The sequence below is a fragment of the Sceloporus occidentalis genome, unplaced genomic scaffold (assembly GCF_023333645.1).
Source record: "Sceloporus occidentalis isolate IW3139 unplaced genomic scaffold, rSceOcc1.0.p SCAF_2, whole genome shotgun sequence".
NCBI lineage: Eukaryota > Metazoa > Chordata > Lepidosauria > Squamata > Phrynosomatidae > Sceloporus > Sceloporus occidentalis.
Window position 1 is genome coordinate 163,181,680 of NW_028316982.1, and position 15,035 is coordinate 163,196,714.

Here is a 15,035-nt window from a genome sequence, read left to right on the forward strand (position 1 = left end):
GTACTAATTGTCCATATATTTCTTTGTTGCTGGTTCCATGTAATATAACATTTAAATTCAATGCCTCTACTTTAACATGGTCAGTGTGTTGTAAGTATGCAGACAAATGTAATACTTTTAGAATAGCAGGAGTTCTCTGAAAACAGTTCTTTACCAGAAATGATTTGGAGCAGGGGATGCCAGGGGCTACATCAAATGTGTAGACCCACTGAATCAATAGAACTTATGTAAGTGTTGATTATAGTTCCCATTGATATGATTCTTCCTCTTGTTATAATAACAATAAATAAAACTTTTATTTATATCCCGCTCTTCTGTAGCAAGACAATCAGAGCAGCTCACACTAAAACATCCACATATAATACATAAAATTACAATAGCCCCCCCTTAAAAAAGAATTAAATATATTACAATTAAAAGAGTTTTAAAATCAATTTATACTAAAGATAACAAAGGCAGGGTGGTAGTAAATACATGGTGTGAGGGGGTAATCAATCTGTGGCTGGGGAATTTATTTGGGAAAGGCCTGTTATGTGCCTTCAGGTCAGTTCTGACATGTTTAGGTTGTTCCTTTTCTAGAGTTTTCTTGGTAAGATATATTAAAGGAAGTTCTTCTTAGGCTGAAAGAGTGTGATTTAACCAGGGTCACCCAATGTTTAAGTGGAGATTCAAGCCCTGGTCTCCTGAAGTCCTAGTCTAACACTCAAGTCACTATACCACATTAGCTACATTGAATCAGTAAGTCTACTTTAGTTTAGTCAGCAGTTTTAAACCCAGGTCTGCAAATCTGAAGGAGAAGTCAGCTGTGCATGTTGGTGATTGGTCCTCATGCTATCTGAACAAGTCTCTCCACTCTAGCAATTTTTTGGGCATTTATGCAATCCTTTTTAATTCCTCACAGGGCAAGCCCTTCCAATAGGTGAGATGTGCTGCCTCAAGAAGCAGATTTAATTTTACCATTAAGAAATCATCAGAGGTTTTAAAAGTTCATTTGTATGTGCCTTTTTACCACCACAGGCCATTTCTGGAGCCTTTTCACTGAGTACCAAGATGTCATGAGATATTAAATGCCTTGAAAAAAAATTAAGCTTGCAGCTGTCCAACAATAAGTAATAATATTTATCCATTTTCCATGTCTGCATGACACATCCCTCCAGCCACTGAGTTTCTCAATGATATTTGGCTGGTTATACCCTGTAGAATGCTGATGTAACACTAATAAACTCAAGGCTGGAGAAACCACATGGAAAAGGTTGAGCCCTTAATCAAAGAACCACTAAAACTACAGTTTCTAATCTGGCTTCTGATGCTAGTGTCATTGTTTCCACACATTCTTTCTCCACTTGTGTCATTTCCACAGTGTCTGTTTTCTTTATTCAAACAGATAGCCATGTTAGTTTGTAGAATCAATATGTAGAGAGATATTGTAGCAGTTTTGAGAATAACTGCAACAAAGATGTTGGCAGCATGTTTTCTTTAAGTTGTTAGAATAGTATGGTTTGGGATGTGAGGGCAATCTGGCTGCGACATCTGTCACCCCATTGATCGCCAGGGTTGATTTGGCTGATCTGGCTGGCTAGGCAGGTGTCCACTTCCTCCCTCACCACTCCACGTGCATCCCTCCCGAAGCTGCGCGCTCGGTGGAAGAGGACAACCATCCCAGATAGAAGGAATGTACCGTTCTTTGGTCAAGGGTATACAATAGCTGCGCTCCCCTGCTAGAACCTCCAAAGAAGCTCAAAAATAGTATGGTTTGAACCCCAAATGAACTGCACTGGCCCTGTAGCATAAGACTGAAATCTGTTAATGACATGCACTAGCATATCCTATATCCCTGTGTATGTGTGTATATCCTTTTTTACTGTTGTGGAAAGAGATACCCAGTACCTCTTGTATACAATATCCCTTCTGTGTACAACCTTTGCTGAGGCTTCAGTGACCAGGGTGAGGTGGAAGGAGGTTCCTAGACACTAGCTAGCTAGAATCATGCAGCTGAGAAAAAGAAGGAGCCCTGGTGGCGCAGTGGTTAAATGCCTGTACTGCAGCCATTCACTCAAAACCACAAGGTTGCGAGTTCAAGACCAGCAAAAGGGCCCAAGCTCGACTCAGGCTTGCATCCTTCCGAGGTCGCTAAAATGAGTACCCAGACTGTTGGGGGCAAATTAGCTTACTTGCTAATTAGCTTACTTGCTGTTCACCGCTATGATCTTTGGAATAGCGGTATATAAATAAAACAAATTATTATTATTATTATTATTATTATTAAGCAGTTGTCACCCCTCTGGACCTCCAGCATACCCTCTAGAAGCCTTGAAAATTGACATCTGTTCCTTTTGCCTTGTTGCAAACCTATAGCCAGATGGTACCCAGAATCCTCCCACTTTTTGGCCATGGATTAGCCTTGGGGATGTCTCCAAGTATGGTCAAGCTGTATTACACATGTGACATCAGAGGACACCCAATTTACTGGTGCAGATTTACAGTGCTCCAGAGGTATGGCTGGATTTCAACCTGAGGCTCCTACAAGAATCCCTCAGAAAACATGATTAGGCAATGATATATGGTAGATTCACACAGATTGCAGTGCCTCCATGTACATGCCTTCTCAGAAGTAAGACCTACTGGATTTAATGAGGCTTAATGCCTGAAATAGTCAGTGTAGGATTACAGTCCCATGTTTTACAATGCTGAGGCAAAGCTGAAAAGGCATCAAGTTATATTGCATGAGATAAATGCCAGGCAAGTCAAACACTTCAGTGATGGTTAGTGACAAGGAGCATTGACAGTTTAAGTGATTGTATTGCAGGATTGGTATCAGCAATATATTCTTGTTTTCTTTTTTGTTTTTTAAAAAACATACCATGTAAATTATATCTCACAGAAGACTCTAGGAAGGATAATCACTCAAGTACTTAAAGTATACTTGGTATGTACAGAGTGAGAATGAGCGTAGAGAACATCACACACAATGGCTCTATGCTGTGTGCATACTCACGATAAATGGTTCAATGGAAGTTGGTGAATGCTAATTTTATAGGATTCACAATACAGTGAGGCTTTCTGTGCAAAATATAAGAACAAAAAAAATATGAAAGTGACCTCATTTGATTAAAAGAGTAGAATGAATTACATTATGATTTTAAAATTGATAGTGCACTTCTAACTAAACTGGTAAATTTTTCTTTGCATATATTTCTTTTCTCTTCCCAGTGCTTCCTCCCTACCTCAGCTTGGCCAAAGTGCAATTTCAAAGCCCTCCTATAGTTAACATTATAATATAGTTAGTTGCTACAAATAATCTCCAGTGATTATAGGAAAACTGTCAGTGTCTGTTCAAGGTCTGAAAAGGCTGCAGCAAATAGCTTTTCTCTTTGCCATGGAGACTGGGGTCTGTTTTTACGGTTACTCTGGTAACGAAAGCTTTTCTGGTGGTAGTCCTTTTCAGTTACTTTAGCTATTAAACCCTCAGGTTGAGACAAAAGCAAGGCGGTGTACAGATACTTCCCTGTAAAGAGAGTCTCAGGGTTGAGCAAAACTTTTAAGAAAATTAATTAAATCTTTTAATCAGTTTCTTGTCTTTTCTTCCAGGACTATTTGCGATTATCCCTGTTTGGAAATGTTAGATTTTCCCCTCCTTTTCTTTCTTGCTTTTTGGAAAGTCTAATTTATTATATAAAAACAACAACATGTTACCCGCTTTGATCTACCCAGGAAAAGTAGGCTACAAATAAATGATTTATTTATTTATTATTATTAACATAGATTGGGTATATTCAGTGCTGTTCAAAATGGCACACAGACTCTTTCAAAAGGGAAATTCTTCAAAAAGAAAAAACCGAATCGTTTTTAACCTTTTGGTGTGTTGCTGGACTTGCCATTCAGAGCACATCAAGCTGAAGTATTGTGCTGAAATGACTTGGCTATGATGATCCTGCACCTGCTTACCTGGGAGTAATCCCCACTGAAATGAATCACTTACTTCCTAGTAGACTTATATGCCATTATCCTCGTACCCTTTCTTCAACTCTCCTTCCCTCTTTCACTGAATAATATATATTTGCTTTGAGATACAGTTTGTTGTATGCTGAAAATGCAGAGTTTTGAAAATTCAACAGGAAATAAATTGGAACATGTTTAATAACCTTTGAGGTTATTATCACTATACTACTGGCATAAACTATGTGCCCCAATTTATCATAGATGATTATAAAAGACAGGAAAATGTAAAGCAAAAGGAGAGATCGTGGAGTTGTAAAATGTTTCACACAGCTAAGATAGTAGTAGGTGTCACTCTTGTTTGGAATCAGTAGGTACAGTCAGACTCCTGAATTATCTTGTTCATCAAATAGTAATGCTTTTCACCTTAGGTAAAGGTTTATTATTGTGAGCACTTACCTTCTCTGCATTTTCCCTCCCCTGTTGGCGTGTGCTATTCTGGAAAAAAAATTGGAATTTTCACAGGAAGAAACAGAAGACTAAATAGACTGCAAATAATATGCTTCACCACTGAACAATCCATTCTCACTTTAACATGGTCAAACTAAGTAACACTAAACACTGTAATACCCGTGGTGATAAACCACTTTGAGCTGCAAAGTATTCAATTATTTTTCATTTGAACTATTAAATGTGTCACACAGAAATTCCCCAGTGCTGTTTTCACTGACATACATTACCATATTTCTTTCTTTTTCTTCTCTTTCATTTTTTGAAAAATTGGCGGAAAAAAGGACCAAACCTTTGTCCTATCAGAAGTCAATTCAGACAGAAACACTTGGGGAGAAAATACAACTGAATTAATACCAGATAACATTTGTTAACAGTTAGGAAAAACACAGGCAGCATTTACAAATCTAAAGTATCCTCCTTTCCCACTTCTACATATCCAAGTGAGTAATATATTCTTAAATGACCTTGTTTTAATTGCATGTTATACATATCCTATTGAAATGCTTATTTATATACAACAAAGGAACAAACAATGTTAGCTGGTCTGAGGATTTTCTTTTGCAATGATGGTACTTCATTTCTCAGAAGGCGGGCTTCCTCCTAAACTGGAAGACTGGGGATTTTTTTTTGGTAATAAATTTTGTGCTGGACGTTAAACACAAAAGACACAAAGCATCTTTCCTTACAGTAGTCATGCTGACAGGGGGAGGGTTCTAGTGACTGCAATCCAAACATTCAAGGAAGTAACCTTCACCAAGCTCTGGAAATAAATGTTGGGTGCAGAGGAAGGGGCTGAGAAAAATGGAAGTTCACTTCTTCTCTTCCTCCTTTAGCCAGCTGTCTTCCTTACTGGGTTCCGATTTGTCTGCAAAATAGCACACCTCTAACTCCTCTTATATCTTAATAGCTGAATTGATCACCAGATAATACTATGGTGAAGGTCTTCAGAGAGTATGAAGAAAAACTTTGGGCCAAAACACACTGCAGAAATAATCCAGTTTGAAACTACTTTAACTGCTCTGGTCGAGTGCTAGGGAATCCTGAGAATAGTAGTTTAGTGTGCCACCAGAGCACTCTGGCAGAGAAGGCTAAGTGTCCCACCTGTTATGGTCTACTGATTGGGTTACTATTAAAGGTACAGGAAAAGGAGTCTGTAAAACTTTACAGTCAGCAAGAAATCCCCATGTAGTAAATCCACTGGTCAGATCTCTCCAACTGGCAAGTGCAAGAAATCATGGTACAAAAAGTGATGCTATGAAACTGCTTAATCTGTAGGAAGCAACTTCTTGTTGGGCTTCTCTCTCCAGTCAGGACATAGGCATTCCTAAGGCTGCAGCATGTGATGGCCATCTGCTTTCTGCTGACAGAACATGTGCAACCACATTTTCCAAAGATAGATAGTTGATTGTTTTGGGATAGCAGATATATAGTACGTAGGAACCATCTTGGAATGATTTTTAAATGGACTGGGGATAGTTTTCATTTATGCACTTACACACTTACAGTCAGCCCTCTGTATCCATGGATTTTTTTATCCATGGATTCAACTATTCACAGCTTGAAAATATTTTTGAAAAAATATAAATTCCAAAAAGCAAACCTTGATTTTGCCATTTTATATATGGGATACCATTTTACTATGCTATTTTCTTTAATGGGACTAGATCATCCATGGATTTTGGTCCTGGAAACAAATGCCAGTGGTTACGACGGGCCGACTGTACTTAATTGTTCAAATGATTTAGGGAATCCAATGATGAAAACCATAAAATTCCCAGGACTATTCCTTGCCTGGTGTCTGCAGTATTTGCATACTGATATTGTTAAAGTGCCAGAAATAAGATACATTGACTTTTTGATCACTCAAGCAAACTGTGTCATTTGTACAAAATGTTCATTTTAAGATATACTGTTAAGATGGTGCATAGGTTTACTATGCTATTGCAGGACAAATGTCAATGGGCACTGCTGTATGTTGAGTGCAGCCATGTGTGATGCCTAGTTCTTCAGTAATTTCTTTCTGCACTCTGTATTAATTCCCCATATCTCTGTATGAACTCCATAGATTTTTGCCAATAATAGCTGTGCCTGTCATTCACCACTTTTCAGGAATAGAACTGGGATTATCTGTTTGTGACACAATACGTTGTGTTATGCTGACTCAGTTTGAGCAATGGTGTGTGTGTGTGAGGGATCAAGAAGGATCACATGGGTGGCTGTTTCATGTTGCGATTGGTAAGGATTGCTTTTTTATATGTTTTGCATTTTTCTCAGTATTTTTGACGTACAATACCTGAATTGACCACTTAATGGACTAGACTATTTTTCTGTAATTTCCAGTGGCATAGTAGTAACAGTCATGGCAAGTTGTTAGTATTGAGTAACCCGGCAAATTACCTTTCTAGACTTCAGCAACAATAAGATAAAATGACTTGTAGAGTAATCAGAGTGATGAGTAAATTAAACAGTTCCTTTTAAAAAGTAACATTCCTGTCTTTGGTCTACACTTAAAGGTTATGAAAGAAGAAAGGGAATGAAAGAGAAGGAGAATGATCAAAGTCAGTGACCTGGAAATAGTGAGGCAGCAATTTGTTTTCTTGCTGCTTTGATACAGTAATTTGCCATGCTAAATCTCTTCTCAATTGCATCTCAATGTGGAAAAGCAGATATTTGGCTTCTAAAATTATTTTTGCATGATGCATAGGTTGCCCTGGCTGATCCCATCATGGAAGTTCCTGGGTGGATGTGGTTAAGGTCATCAGCAAGTTATTGAAGGGGTTGATAGGAAAGGCAATGAAACTAAATGAATATGGTCCAGATACTGATGGAATAAACCGTCTAAACTGGACAAATTAAAAGAGTTAAGATATTTGATTAAGATCTTTATACCTATTCCTGTTTAATCGCAGTATGCCTTCTAGGCTCTTGTGTCACAAGATCAGTGAGCTACTTTGCAGACACATTTCACTCCTCAGTAATCCTGTACTGTAGCTCAGGAAGAATAATACATCAAAAGGTTGTGTGTTGACAATTTATGTGGCTAAAGTAAAGTTGATTGCCTCCATACTAGTTTTACATGAATTTCTTTTAATTCTGGAACAGGTCATCTCTCAAGGGGAAATGTAGCCTTGTAGGAGTGGACAAACAGACACAAAATCCCAACCATTTGTATACTCAGCTGTTGTGTTCTCAATAATATTTTGTTTGTATACTCAGCTGCTGGGATTCTGTGCATTAATAAATAATAATAAAAATTTTATTTATACCCCGCCCTTCCAAACGATCAGGGCGGCTTACAAAGGCAGCAAAGTGCAAACATCATACAAAGTTAAAAACACCCAAAACCATAAACATAACAACAATCCTTAAAAACAATAAAAAGCCCCTTAGCCCAACCTCACGGCCACGAGAGAGGAGGGAGGCCCATAGGATATTTAGTCGGGGAATGCCTGATTAAATAGGAAGGTTTTAAGACCCTTCCTGAATTGGGCCAGGGTGATAGATGAGCGGAGCTCCATGGGCAGCGTATTCCAAAGGGCTGGGGCAGCTGTGGAAAAGGATCTTCTGGCAGTAACAGCCAACCTGGCCCCAGGCACCTTCAGGAGTTGCTGCCCAGATGTTCTGAGGGTGCGAGGCGGAATGTACGGGGAGAGGCGGTCCTTCAGGAAACCTGGGCCCAAGCCATTTAGGGCTTTATAGGTAATAACCAACGCCTTATATTGAGCTCGGAAGCGGATGGGCAGCCAATGGAGATCTTTAAGCACAGGTGTTATATGGCTGGTCCTGGGGACACCAGTGACCAGCCGCGCTGCCATGTTCTGCACCATTTGCAGCTTCCGAGTTTGGTATAAGGGTTGCCCCATGTAGAGTACATTGCAGAAATCCAGTCTCGAAGTTACCAGAGCATGTACGATAGTTTCAAGGTCCCTCTGGGCCAGGTATGGGCGCAGCTGGCGAATCAGCCGAAGCTGATAACAGGTACTCCTGACCGTCGCGTTCACCTGAGCAGTCAGGTGAAGGGACGAGTCAAGAAGCACCCCCAGATTGCGCACGGAGTCCTTCACGGGGAGCGTGACCCCATTCAGGACAGGTGGAACCACCGCCATTCCTGGACCAGGGGAACCTATCACCAGTACCTCCGTTTTCTCTGGATTAAGTTTGAGTCGGTTTTCCCTCATCCAGCCCATTACTGACTCTAGACAGGCCACGAGAGGGGAGACGCCATCCCCGGTCACTGCATCAGTCGGAGACATAGAGAAAATAATTTGGGTGTCATCAGCCCCATGTCTCCGGATGATCTCTCCCAGCGGTTTCATGTAAATGTTAAATAGCATGGGAGACAGAATTGCTCCTTGAGGGACCCCGGTTTTAAGGGCCCGCTCGCTGGAGCACACGTCTCCCAGCTGCACCATCTGGGACCTCCCAGAGAGGTAGGAGCGGAACCACTGGAGCGCAGTGCCCCCGATTCCCACCTCAGCCAGGCGCCCCAGAAGGATACCATGGTCTATGGTATCGAAAGCCGCTGAGATGTCCAAGAGCACTAACAGGGACACGCTTCCCCCGTCAATGCTCAGACGGAGATCATCGACCAAGGCGACCATGGCCGTCTCAACCCCGTGACCCGCCCGGAAGCCAGTTTGAAATGGGTCCAGATAATCCGTTTCATCCAAGACCGCCTGAAGCTGGATCGCAACCGCCCTCTCGATCACCTTTCCCAAAAATGGTAGCAGCGAAACAGGCCGATAATTATTATGAACCAGGGGGTCGAGGGAGGGCTTTTTTAGGATCGGTCTTACTATGGCCAATTTAAGATCCGATGGAAATCGCCCATCCCTGAGAGATGTATTAATTATCCGGTGTAACAAAGACGTTACCGCCGGTCCCCCCTGGGCCGCTAACCATGAGGGACAGGGATCGAGAGAGCAGGTCGTCTTCCGAACACTTCCGAGGATCTTGTCCACATCCTCGGTACTCACCAACTCAAACTGATCCAGTGTAAGATAGTCCACAGAGGCTCTGGACACTTCTACCCTAGGTTCTGCCAGAACGTCGGCGTTCAGACCTTCGCTTATGCGAGAAGTTTTATCCACGAAAAAGTCGTTAAACAAGTCACAGCAGGCCTTAGAAGGTTCAAGGATCTGGTTCAGGGTGGGAGGGAGCTGAGTTAGCTCCCTGACCACCCTGAACAACTCTGCCGGACGCGACTCCGCGGACGCAATACGAGCACCATAGAACGAATTCTTTGTTGCTCGTATTGCCTCTCCGTAGTCCTTTAATAGTCGGTCTAGGAGAGTCTTGTCGTCGAAGCAAAGGTGTTTCCGCCAACGGTACTCTAACCGTCGCAGGACCCGCTTCCTGGCCCGGAGATCTTCCGTATACCAGGGCTTACGTTTGGAAGCGGGCCTGAGAGGGCGCTTGGGAGCGATTCTGTGTATAGCCCCCGAGAGACCGGTATTCCAGATACCGGTAAGGGCATCAACAGAGTCGCCGTCATTTCCAACCGTGAGCCCCTCTAAGGCTTCTTGGAACCTCTCAGGTTCCATCAGCCTTCGAGGGTGGACCATCCGAATAGGTCCACCACCCCCGGGGGGGATCTGGTGGGCATTGCCCTCTTAGAGCAAGTGGGAGATGCATACAATATTTTTAAGTGCTGTTAATTTAAATCAGCACCAGCATTCAGAAGTACTGTTGCTATATATAGTTCACAGTCCATTATTTCCTATGTTTCAGTACTATTTCACACTTCCTGTCTTGGGGAACAAGAATCCCCCAAACAAGGTGGCTACTGCCCATGCCGGCTGTGGGATTCTCAGAGTTGTATTCTCCAAAAGTAACTGTCTAAGCCTTGGAAAGGAAGCTTATATTCCAGGGGAGATTTCTACAAACTGGAATGGCAAACCACAGACAATTCTCATAGGTCATGCTCCATATTTCTATTCAGATTTGTTTTCTTTCATAAAGTGTATGGTGTGCTTTGACTATTTCTCTTGTCATGTCCATATTGGCTGAGGAATTCTGGGAACTGTAATTCAAAAAGTAACCTTCCCAGGCTCTGCAAATCTGCATATGGCACCTAACATAAGGTATCAAATGTTCAGAATTCCCTAATGCAATTTAAAACCAATAGCATGGAAAACAATCTAAGAATAGCAAGAGATAAATATGGAGTCCAGGTTAAGTCAATAATCTCAGAAAAAGTGGCTTTTGAAGAATCAGAAAGAAAAAGAAGAGGCAACACCTATTACTTTCTCCAGTTCCTCATTATCTAACTAAGCAAACAGGCTCCACCAACCATAATATAGAAATGGTTATCTAAGAGATAAAATGTATGTATGATTTGACAGTGGTGATCCATTTAATTAACGAAGCTCATAGAGAAAAGCATTCGGGCTTAGCTGCAGATATGTATCTCTCATTAATGCTCCTGTGCATCAAATTATATAACATGTGTGCATTAATAGGTTATGTGAAAGTTACTAGCCTCATAGGCAAGAGGAAATAAAGTCTAAAAGATTTGTGTAGCATATAATGGCAAGGAAAACAAATATTTTATGGATTCAGCCGGTCTCCAGTGTTTGGCTTACGTGCAAACACAATAACTGGTTCCTCAAAAATATAATCCCACAGTTTTTCAGACCATTCACATTGCAGGCCATTTGGCTACTTTGACTGAACATTCTGTAGGGTTCAGGTCTTCAACAGGCAGTATGATGGGTATGTCCAACTGTCCTGATTCGGCTCAAACAATCCCAATAAATGCTCTGTCATCCAACTTTTTTCAGCAGTTTTTAAAAAATGTCCCAGATTCTCTTTCCTCATTCCATTTTCCTCCTTTGTCCTTTGTGTACTTCAGCAGGAACAAAATGAATTCAAAGTGCAGAAGTGGTTTGCAGTCCATTAACTCAGCAGAGGGGAGAAGAGAGAAGGGGGTAATAGCAAACTGATGGACTCTCTCCTAGTTTGTGTGCTCTTCCCCGTTAATATCTTTTTGACCATACTCTGATGTTGCTTGGCCACAAGTTTTGTGGTTGTCATTTGTGAAAAGGTGGAGGGTATGATGGTCCACAAATGCAGTTGGTAAATTTCCAATGGTGACCTTAAACATTTATAGCTAAAAATGTTAGGTAGATTAGCTGGATAGTTAAATAAAAAGTGGAGGTTGTCCTCCACCAAGAAATAAATATGAGCACATCAAAGGCAAGTGCAGTCTAGTGGGATCAATAACCAGTCCATCCTTGCTCTGGGAAAGGGGTCTTCTCCCAGCCTACCTGCATGTAGATACAGGCTTAGGCTGTTAGATACACAGCATGAATGAAAAGTTCTTGTCACCAAAAAGCTGTTCCCCCCCAGCTTTGGAAACATGTAGCAAGGATTTTTCTTCCATAGCTCAGAAGAAATATGGTGGAGTTTTTTCATGTTACACTTAAGCATTTTGAATTCACAAGGACATTTCTGCTTCTGAATTTCCCCAAAGCTTCCAAAGTGAGAAAGCTGATTCTTTCACATCAAGTCCTTTATCAGCAGAAATTTTGTGTGCTCTTTTCAGGGTGCATAAGTTAGTTCAAATGTTTTTCACTTCCTTCCAACCACTTGCTGACTTCAAAAACCCTTTCTTTAAAACATGTTGTGGTGGCCAATGTACCAAATTTCTGTACAATTTTTGTGGTATAAGGCATAGTCAGAGATTTATAACCATATTTGTCATAGATGTTGTTTAGCCAGAATTGGCCATTCCAATTCGCTGTTCCCTTCCTGTTGTAAGCCTCATATGTCAGCTTTATTTATAGATAACAGAAATTTATATATCTAAATTATTGGTTTAGATAGCTGATTAGCCTCAATCAATGCTTCTAATATTAAGAAAACTTTGAGAGCAGTTAGAGTTACAGGGCCAAATACAGGTTGCAAAAATGCTTCAATTGGAAATATGTGGCAGATCCATTCTTTGATCCAAATCAGATTTTCATGGGTCCTTGGTCAAACACAAGTAGCTCATTTCACCCCAAGATATGTGTTAGACTGGCAAGACAAGGGCTCCAGTCTATGGCTATAGGCAAAAGAAACAATAACATAAATTAAACATATTCTAAGCATTGTGTGAATCCAGATACTTATTAGCTGGAAACCTAGACCTCTGAACACAACATTTGGAATAAATTATGTGCCTGTAATCTGATGTTTGCCTGTCTTAGTGTGAAAAAGATTGATTGATTGATTGATTGATTGTCTCACCTTTCTCCTGGCCCAGGATCCAAGGCAGCTTACATCAAATGAAAACAAAGTATATATAAAATCTTGTTATATGGAACTTTTAAGAAATTAAACAAACTGATCTGTTAAAAGGACAAAGTTTTTTTCTAATTAAACTTTTATTGAGTTTTTACAATGAAACACATAAAGTCTGTATAATGACAACAACAAACTACAAGGGCCAAGGGTATGTTTCTGATAAATAGTTATTCTGCAGCAGAATAAAAAAAATAGTTCTCAGCAAGGGCCAGAGAGTGTGGTATGTCAAGGTGTAGAGTGTCCATCCAAAGATCCATCTGTGAAGTAGGAGGTTGGATCCGGTGGGAGGGATGATTTACAGTACATAGTCAATAAAGATCATCCAGTCTTCTTGAAATGTGTCACTCCTTTTCTGTCTGATGCAAAACCTTGTTGTAGCAGACAGTTTCTCCATCAACCACATACCTCAAATTCTAGGCCGCCAGTTCTCAGTGGAGAGGTCACCTGACTTCCAACATTTGCCTACTTCTAACCTGGCAGCAGTAATAAGAAAAATTATCAGTTTCCATTACTTCACTTGCTGTTCATCTTACCCTCATGACCACTTTTTTGTCATGTTGATTTCAGTACCATTGAGATTCTTCTTCAACACCCTGGCCTGTGTGATTTCTCAGGACCCAGTTTTGTCCCCACCCCTGTTTAATATGAAGCTTCTGGGAGAGGTTATCCACCCAGCATTTGGGGGTTCAGTGTCACCATTATTTGTGGAAATCTGTGGAATGCTGCCAGACGAGATTTGACAGTTGAATACATTGTCTGAATTTAAAAGAGTATTATAGACCAGTTTTTTCCCCCGTTTTTTTCTGGCAGGCTCACTCAGAAGACTTTTAAATTGTGAATTTTAAATGATTAATTTTAAATGTGTTTTGTTTTAATGTTTATATTTTGTCCTTTTTAAATTGTATATATGTCCTTTTAAACTGATGTGTATTTTACCGGATGTGTTTTAACTGATATAATGCATCTGAACAACTCTTGCCAAGAACACCCCATGATAGATTCACTTTAGAGTTATCATAAATTGGAAATGACTTGAGGACATACAGCAGCAACAACAAACAACAATCTGCCTATCATACTACACCCTTCCTTGACTGTAGTTTCTGGGTAGCTTGTTAGACTGATAGTGTTGGCTCATATTTTTTCCATTAGATGGCTCAAGTCCATATTATATGCTATAACATTTCAAGACGAGCAAATCAGTTTGACTTTGGCCAACTGATACAGTTATGAATTGCTTTTATTTTCCTTTAGCTTTTGTAGATGCTAAGGGAATGTTGACCTCATCAGATTTCAAGGGCAGAAAGATTATCTAGTCCACCTGGTTGCATATGCAGGACTAAATTAAATTATCAAGACCCTTGAAACCCTTCCTGTAAATGTGATTCACTGCTAGAAATTTTTTATTGGTATCTAACTCAGATCTTCCCCAGTTTATCTTATTCAGAAACCCTTGTCCTATTATAAATGTTTATAAAAGATGGAGATCAGCTTCTGGCAGCTTTTATGTATTTCAAAGTCACTAGGTTTCTGCTTTGCATCTAGCAATCTTCAAAGCCCTCCCTGACTATATATTCTTAGAAGTGCATTGCAGTGACATCAGTGTGATTTCTGCAAAATTTTATCATGGTGTCACCATAGTTGTATTGGCTTTACAACCTAATTTTATGCACATTTACTCAAAAGAAGTAACAGCTCATAGGACTGTAATCTGCAATCCCTAATCCATTTAAATTACTTCTTAATCTGTAATCAATCCATTGAAATTACATCTATGTAACTCTGCAGTGAATTGCTCTTCATATCTCTTTAAAAGTTAAACAATTTAATATAAAATATACTTGTAATAGTCAGTTGCTAGAAGTATTTCTAAATCAGGTATTTATTTATTTACGGTATTTATACCCCGTCCTTCAGACCTAAAAGCTCTCAGAATGGCTTACAATTATTATTATTTTTAATTAGATGGTTTGCTGCCCTCAGGCTTACAACCTAAAAAGACATGACACAAAAGGAGAAGGGAGTGGTGGTGGGGAAGGGGATCAGGTCCAGCAGTTCTTCTCTCCCTCTGAGGCCAGGACCAAGGCAGATGGACTGCAGGGAGGGCTCTGCTTCTTAGAAGGCATTTGGAAAAAAGATAATCCCTTTTAAACTGGTTCGTGTAGATTTACCATATTTTATTTCATGGGCCTTTAGCAATATAAAACTGCCTGAGTCATAAAACTGCCTGAGTCATAAAATGAGTATCACAGGCGGCCTGCACCTGCCCCTTTCCCTTATGGATCGGGGCCTCAGCT